The sequence below is a fragment of the Triticum urartu genome, chromosome 7 (genome assembly GCF_003073215.2).
Source record: "Triticum urartu cultivar G1812 chromosome 7, Tu2.1, whole genome shotgun sequence".
Taxonomy (NCBI): Eukaryota; Viridiplantae; Streptophyta; class Magnoliopsida; order Poales; family Poaceae; genus Triticum; species Triticum urartu.
Genome location: NC_053028.1, coordinates 651,794,585 through 651,802,931, shown reverse-complemented (window position 1 = coordinate 651,802,931; position 8,347 = coordinate 651,794,585). Strand labels below are relative to the sequence as shown.

The window sequence follows — 8,347 nt, the reverse complement described above, 5'->3', positions numbered from 1 at the left end:
TCTTCCGTTCGCCCTTGCCTGCGTGACTCGGAATTCCTGCAGAAACAAGTCCGAGTCTTTGTCGAGTGCCTTCTTGGGCTCAGATTTGCTTCTCCTACTGGAATTTGAAGCGGCTGGTGATCTATCTGTATATAAGTATAGCCAGGAGCCAGCCTTTCCTCTGCAGAAATTTGCGTCCAACTTACTGAGTTTTTTTGTCAGTTTGGCCGAAGCTTGAGATTATCTGCAGAGACACTCTGCGAAATTTGTCGGTTTGGCCGAAGCTGGAGATATCCAATGGAGTCATGTAGCGTTGCCAGGATAATGAGCTTAGGGAAGCTTGCTATACACCGGACGTATTTGTGCACCCTAATCTTCAGAACTTTGCCAAAGATGCTAGGCTTCACTCCCAGTTCCGATTCTGCAAAGATGAACATGTTGAGCTACAGCTGACCAAGAAGACTACACTGGGCACATTGCCGGAGCTGCCTCCGGACATTTTGATGGGTACTGTATCTTTGCCGCCCTTGAGATCCCTGACCTCGTGCGTGCCGGCTCTGTCTGCCCATCCTGGCGCTCCGCATACACAAGCCTACGGAGCCTTGGGCAGTACAAACGCCAGCAGACGCCATGTCTCTGTTAGGATGATCTCCACCGTGTGGGCCCAACAGCCCACCGGGTCCTTAGATCCGCGCCCTGATGGGGGTGCTCAACCCACTATGGGTGACGGGCCCCTGTCATCTGCACTATATAAGGTGGGGGTCGGCGGCTCGCATTACGAGGTTTGTTGCAGCGCCGTACACCCCACCTAATCCCCTACCAATCTAGGGTTAGTGTAGTGCTGATGGAAAGCACCGCCACCACCACTCTCTGCCATCACGCCGGCACCGGCGCCATAGCCGGCAACCAGAGCTCCTCGAGCCACAAGTAAAGGTAATACCTATCACTGTTGCCGGAATCCTAGCCTAACCGATCCACAAAGTCTATCAATGGTATCAGCCATGTTTTCGGTTTTGGATTTCGGTACAACTCAAAGAACTCAACCCCCTCCCTTAGAACCCTAAAGAGAAGGGCAAAAGAAATCACTGGAGAGAGCCTCGTGCTCGCCGGAAAAGTCGCGCCGCCGCACCGGCCGCGCCGTTCCTCTCGATCCGGATGGGCATCGGCATGCCGAGCCATTCGGAAGAAGAACACAGGCAGTGGGGGCACCACGCCTTCGCGGCTGCCAAAAGAACAGACCCCATCGGGGAAAGAGCACCGTCACCGATCCATTCAACGGCGGCGCGCTCACCGCAAAGGGAACGCGCGACCGGCGAAGGGGTTGGCAACGACGCGGATGGGAAGGGGAGCAGAGGGAGCGCAGCAGCGCCACGACACTCTCCTTCTCTCTCGTTCTCTCTGCCAGGTGGATAAAAAAAGTAGAAAGGGAAAGGGGAGGCCGCTCGCGCGGCGCGGAGGTTCGCAGTCGACGCAGCCGTGCCCCGCCGCTACTCCACAGAAAAGGGCGCCGTCGAGGCGCAAGGGGGAGCAGAGGAGGGCGCAGCAGGCGTCCCTCTCTCTCTGTCAAAGGAAAGGAGGGGCAGGAGAAAGGTGCTCGCGCAGCGTGCTGGCTTAGACGTCGTCGCCGGCGACTGGCGCGACGCGGTGGCCGAGTGGCCGGTGTTGAACGCCACGAAGCAATCCGGTGAGATGCGGGGGCGAGGAGAGGAACTGGAACAGGGTCTCGCACGGTCTCCTGGTTTTGTTTGAGAGAAAAGAGCGGGTCACCGTCCGATCAAAATCAACGCCTAGGATACAAACCCTAGCTCAGCGCTGGGCCTTCTGGGCTGAGAGACGAACCGGACCAGGCCAGCCGCCGCGGGCGTGAGCGCAGGGTGCTGGGCCGAGGCCGCAGCCAGCTATTTTTTTTGTTGTTTTTTCTTTTGTTATTTGTCCATTTTTTGGGCAGATTTCAAACAGTTTTTCTATGCAAAAATTTTCCAATGAAAATATTTGTTTAGAAAATAGAAAAGTAAACAAAAAAGTTTCTGAAAATGAAAAATGGAAATTTTTCAGAAAAAGATATGTTCATGAATTTTATAAAGAAAATAATAAAGTTCATGAATTTTTATTTTATGAAAGAAAAGTTTCTGTAAAAAAAAGTTCATGAATGTTTTATTCATGTTTTTCCGCTGCAAATAAAAATAAAAATGTTCTTTTAAAAGTGAATAGAACTAAAGTAAAAGATTAAATTGTTATTTCTCCAATGCATTTTTGAACCAATCGGTTGAAATTTCTTAGAGAGTAAAAGAGTATAGAATTGTTTCTGAATAGATTCAGAAAGTTTCCGCTGCAAAGAAAAAGTATTATCCTCCAATTAAATTGGAACCAACGGGAAAATTTAATTGGATGAACAGTTTTTTGAGAGAAGTTTTTTTTTCACTTGTGGGTGAAATAAGATGCAGATAGTTTCCGATATGATAAAAGAAAGATATTTCTTTTAAAGTTAAAATATGGTATTGTTATTTTCTGACCAACGTTGATGATAACAGTACTATAATTCTATGAGTCTTATGTTCAAAGCTTAAATCTCTGATAAATTTTATATCAAAGTGATCAATTTTCAGAGAACAGTTAAAGATAAAGAAATGCTCTTGAACTAGAGAAATGTATATTTCTTGTTTCCGCTGCAATAAAGTTGATGATGATGATTATTTCTGAGCAAAGTTGTTTAATAGAAATACTATCATCACATTGTTTATGAGTTATATGCATTATTTCCATTTCCGCCCAACGGTGATATGGAATTAATGTAGAAGAATGAGTTTTATTCTAATTCTACCACAACGATGATTTAGAGTATAAAAAGGAAGTTTTGCAAAAGTTTAATGTGCATATTTTTTAACCAGACCAACGTAGGGTTATTTTTATGCTCATTATTGTTGATTATTGGCTAAGTTTTCTCAGACTAAAAGTTTTCCATGCTTTCATTCATGAAAGCGAATGGTTGGGGTACTAGTGATCCGAAAGATGACCAAGAAAGGTCATAACGTGAGATAGTATATTCTCTCTAAAGAATGGTTTCAAAAGAAAAGAGATAGATCATTGAGAGTCTTGGTTGATGAATGTTTTTCGTGTACTCTCTATGATTTGAGATAAAACAAGCAACATGCGTATTTAATTTGACCAACGTCGGATCAAGTATGTGTGTCAAAGAGCATTCGGATTTATTTATAAATTTGATGATTGAATATGCAGTCAAAAGAGCCAATTCTGGCATTTATGTCCCTTACAGGGAATTACCCGCATGGCCGGAAAAGATGATTATGATAAACCCGCATGGCAGGATAAGTCTGAGAAAATCCCTGCGTAACCCGTATGGCGGTAGAAATTTTCTCAGACTTATCCTGTATGACAGGAGAAAGACATGATGACTCATGTGCTTTTAATGTGTCCTACTCTGGGAGAAAAGTATGGAGTAGCTATTATGCTTTCCTAGTATCAACCGTACATCTTATGTGTAACGGTCATTAAGCACTCAATAAATCCGAAGAGAATAAAAGTTACAGACGAAACTAAAGATAAGAATGACATGCAAGTGTGACTTGCAAAAGTACTAATGATAAAGAACTCTATTGAGTTTCTGAAATGGAATGAGGAAAAGGTACTCCCATACTAGTTAAAAGATAACTTCATTTTGTATGAAGAGATAACTTCATTCCGTATGAAGTAATCTAATGAATGAAGTAGATAATCAAAGTTTCCTCAATTCACAAGAGTTATCAATGGTTTTTCGAAATTGTGGCAGAAAAGTTCTTGCCACATTTCGAGGGGGAGAAAGATATATGAGATAAATTAAGAATGTTGAAACTCCCCTATACTTTAGATAATGTGATGAAGAATGTGATCTTCTGGGGGAGTATGACGGTCATATTAATACCCCTAAAGAAAAGAAATAGCTGTATTTCTGGATCTTTTACAGTTCCGAAAGCAGAGTAAGGAATACTAAGACGGTGCTTAAAGTGCCATAAAGAAGAAAGTTTTAACAGAATAAACCCAAATTATAAAGTTTAAAGATACGCCATTTTTAGTGAAGATGGAGTAATCTGGGGGAGCATGTTGTATGGCCTATACAACACATCCCCATATGAGAGAAGTGCCAGTACCTGAGACACTGATGGTCTCAAGGAATGATAAAATCAGATACTTCTGATTACTATAAAGTCTATGTTAGTGAAATTCAAATGGAGGTTGATCCCACCTCATTTAAAGCGCTCATTCGAGCTTTGAGAAGTGTCTGCTTGTCTAAATGATAAGAGACTATGTGAGATGAAATGAAATTGGTGAATCCTGACGATGTTCGGGACTGATGAGTAATTTCCAATGGAGCCAAAACAGTAGGCTGTAAAGAGTCTACAAGGACAATGTGACTCCAAAGGAAATATGTAGAGGTGTAAAACACGACTTAAATCGAAAGGTTTTTGCGCGTTTTGCACTGAATAGATTACAATGAGTATTGGTAGCACATCATGATCTGAGTTACATCAGATGAAAGATATTATGATCTGAGTTACATCAGATGAAAGTAAAGAACACAGGAGATACTGCCTAAAGAAGTCTTTTATGGACTAAAGCAATCAAATGTTGTTTTGGGTTAAATAAAATGAGAGGACAATTGTATTCATGCAAAGTTATATAATGGGAAATTCATTTCCTAATCCTGTGCATGTGGATGACGTCCTACTTACTAGTGGTCATGTCAATCTATTGCAGGAGAAGAAAAGAAGTTCTTGTTCTCAAAGTTCAAAAGAATGTTCTCGGTAGAGTGTCTCTCGTTATAATTATCAAGATTCACCAAGAAAAGAATAAAAGGGGTATTAAGAATGTCGCATGGACATGCTAAGAAAGGTCTCTAAAGTATGCATGCGAGAAAACCTACGCCTGTTCTTATAGTTAAGGGTAATGGAACTAGAAACTATGGTGTTCCAAGAGTTGATGAGAAAAGATTGAAAACGGATATGGTACCATATGCTTCAGTTGTTGGAAGCTCAATACATTACCCTGACACAGTTCACATATTCAGGTTGTTTTGGCAATGTCCAGTCCATATATAGATCACTGGAATGGAGTCAAAGATATCGGCCTCAAGCTGAAAGAAATAAGTGCTCTCAAAAGATTGTGAGTACAAAGACATGACTTGTGAAATGTATAGCGAAATCCACAATTGTCGCTAACTTTCATACTTGAAGGTTTTTGTGTGGAAAAGCTCAAAAGAATGAAATAATTATTATCAATGTGATGCAAAGATATGTTATAACTTGATATGAGGCTGAGGGACAGGCAAAATGGTTATGAAGACCTGTACCCGGAGTTGATAATGGTTTACAACAGCGATAACCATTTTAAGTTTTTCGCTCCTATGACAACGAGTCAAGTGTTGATGCCAAACACACTAACATAGAGTTATGCATTGTAAAGGAGAAAGTCCGGAATTATGTAGAAATGCTTGAAGCATAAAAGCAACAGACAAGTGTTTGCAGATCTGCTTATTAAAGGCTTACCGCCCAGTGTGTTCGGATCCGAACACACAGTCGACATGGGTTTTATGGTATAGTCTAAAATTTTCGGACAATAAAAGGGCCCAAGGTTAAAGAATTTGTAAACAGAGAGGTACGTTGTGGCTGTCTGATTCTATCGGCAATTGAGCTGTGACGATGAAACATGTTCTATGTATTGATCTGTTATGAAACGAGTAAAGTAAAAGTATACAGTCAAAAGTAAAAGTTGAGATCAAGGGGGAGAATGTTAGGATGATCTCCACCGTATGGGACCAACGGCCCACCGGGCCCTTAGATCCGCACCCTGATCGGGGGTGCTCAACCCACTATGGGTGACGGGCCCCTGTCACCTGCACTATATAAAGAGGTGGGGGTCGGCGGCTCGCATCACGAGGTTCGTCGCAGCGCCGTACACCCCGCCTAATCCCCTACCGATTTAGGGTTAGTTCAGTACTGATGGGAAGCACCGCCACCACCACTCTCTGCCATCACGCCGGCACCGGCGCCATAGCCGGCAACCGGAGCTCCTCGAGCCACAAGGAAAGGTAATACCTATCACTATTGCCGGAATCCTAGCCTAACCGATCCACAAAATCTATCAGTCTCCTCTACACTTCCAAATCCACTGGTGAGAGTGTCGCATGCCTCTACAACCTCGCAGAGAAGCGATCGTACAAGTTAACCCTCCCGGAGCCGCCTATCCGCACTAGGTGTTTGATCGGGTCCTCACATGGCTGGCTGATAACTGCTGATGAGAGATCTGAGATGCACCTCGTCAATCAGGTCACATGTGAACAGATTGCTCTCCCTTCAGTGATCACAATTGAGCAGGTGAGGCCCATCTTTGATGAGAATGGTGCTGCCCACAAGTATGAACTCTCATGGCACACTGGAATGCACGATGGTTATAACTCACCATCAATCTTTGCTCTTGACAACCTGCGGCACGAACTCCACTATAAGGCATATGTGTTCTCCGATGCATCCACGGAAAGCTTCATTGTGGTGCTCATCCACAATCCAATGCGTCAGCTCTCTTATGCAAGGGTAGGGGATGACAAGTGGACCTGGCTGCCACCTCATGATATCTATGACGACTGCACTTACAAGAATGGCCTATTGTATGCAGCGACTGCAACTGGAGAAATTCATGCTTTTGATCTTAGTGGGCCTTTCGCCAGTATGAAGATAATTATGGGGGCATCTGAGAATGTTTCAGCTGGCAGTGTGTACATCGTTCAAGCTCCCTGGGGTGATCTGCTGCTTATTTGGAGAATCTTTGGGGATTATGATTTAGAACCTGAACCTGGGGCATCTGTGTTTTGGCAAACAGGCAGAATTAATATGTATGAAGTTGACATGGTGGCAAGTAAACTTAAGGAAATCAATTCGTTGCGTGCCCATGTGTTATTTCTTGGGCATAATCAATCTCTTTGTCTCAATGCTGAAGAATATCCAGCACTCAAGGCAAATCATGTCTACTTTACTGATGATAGTTTTTTCTGGACAACGGGATTGAAGAATAATCACTGCGACATGGGAGTTCTCAATTTGGATGATAATAGCAGGGAGGAAATTATATCTCCTCATCTTTGCTCCAACTTTCCGGCTCCTATGTGGATTACGGCTGATCTTAGAAAGATGAACTTGGCATCAGTAGGGGCAGCTTGAATACTCGCTGTCCTTCGAACAACAGGTGAGCATCTCCATCTTAGCACCAACGATCCAGAATGTCTCGTGGCAGTGGCACTATGACAATGGAACTATTGGGTTTGGTCTTTGGATCCTCAACAAGCCTCAGACTACGGATGGCAGACATACCCGGACAACCCCCTTCGCTGCTCATTCATGCCTTCACTGTGTGTCTCCTCTCTTGGTCAATTTACTGAAATAAAACCAGCTAAACTTAACTTTATGAATGATACATATGTAACAAATTGATTTTTCAGAGCTGGTATAGTTTTTCCGGTGAAGCCGCAAACTTTGCACAAGAGTTAGAGAAGCATATAGTTACTGACTTCTTTGCTTTGGAGCTACATCTGAGAACAACAGGTTATGTTTTTGGAGAATTTGTGTTGCATCTTCTTGGATTGAATAGGATCTGTAGTGTTATACGGAGACTTAAGGTCGTCCGAGTCCGACAGAGATCATGGGTAATGCTCCTTCTGCTTTATATCTCAAATTTTCAATAATACATTTTGTAACCATTCACATCTTTGGTACTATTAGGAGGAAGAAGCATGCCCTGCAAATTGTCCTTGTGAGACTACGAACTGGAGGACCCAAATTATCTCCTTGACTGCCCTTGAAGATTTAGAAATCATTGGCTCTGAAGCAGAGGATCACGAGCTTGATTTCTTGAAACTGATATTCCGTTCTGCACCAATGCTTAAAACAGTGATTGTGAAGCTGTCAGATGAGATCTCGTCAAGTGATGATACAATCACGAAAATGTGCGACATCTTCACGGGATACCCTTCTGTGAAATGTAATGTTTATCTTAGCTCTGGTAAGTGAGATGCAACAAGAATATAGTAAAATCAAGCTGTCATTGATTTTCATGTTGTGCAAAATCTCTATAGTTGTTGCAATGTGCCGTTTATATGCCAATTATAAAGTTTGGCTGTACATGTATATATCCAGTTATCACCTTAATATGTTACTAGTTATTACTAATACACAATTGCATGCTTTCAATGCATGTTAGAGAAAAAACATATGATATGTTGCTGAATTTGTGTGCACATTCCCTTGTTTTTTTTATAAAACTGAAGATGGATGGCGGATGGGGTTAGAATATTCGAAACTTTTTATGTAGTATCTTGGCGATA

General features: G+C 42.7%; 1 pseudogene; it reads left to right on the top strand.

Moving 5' to 3' along the window:
• The first annotated feature begins 276 nt into the window (after nt 1-276).
• Nucleotides 277-7,187, top strand: LOC125519298 (annotated as a pseudogene).
• The last annotated feature ends 1,160 nt before the right edge of the window (nt 7,188-8,347 follow it).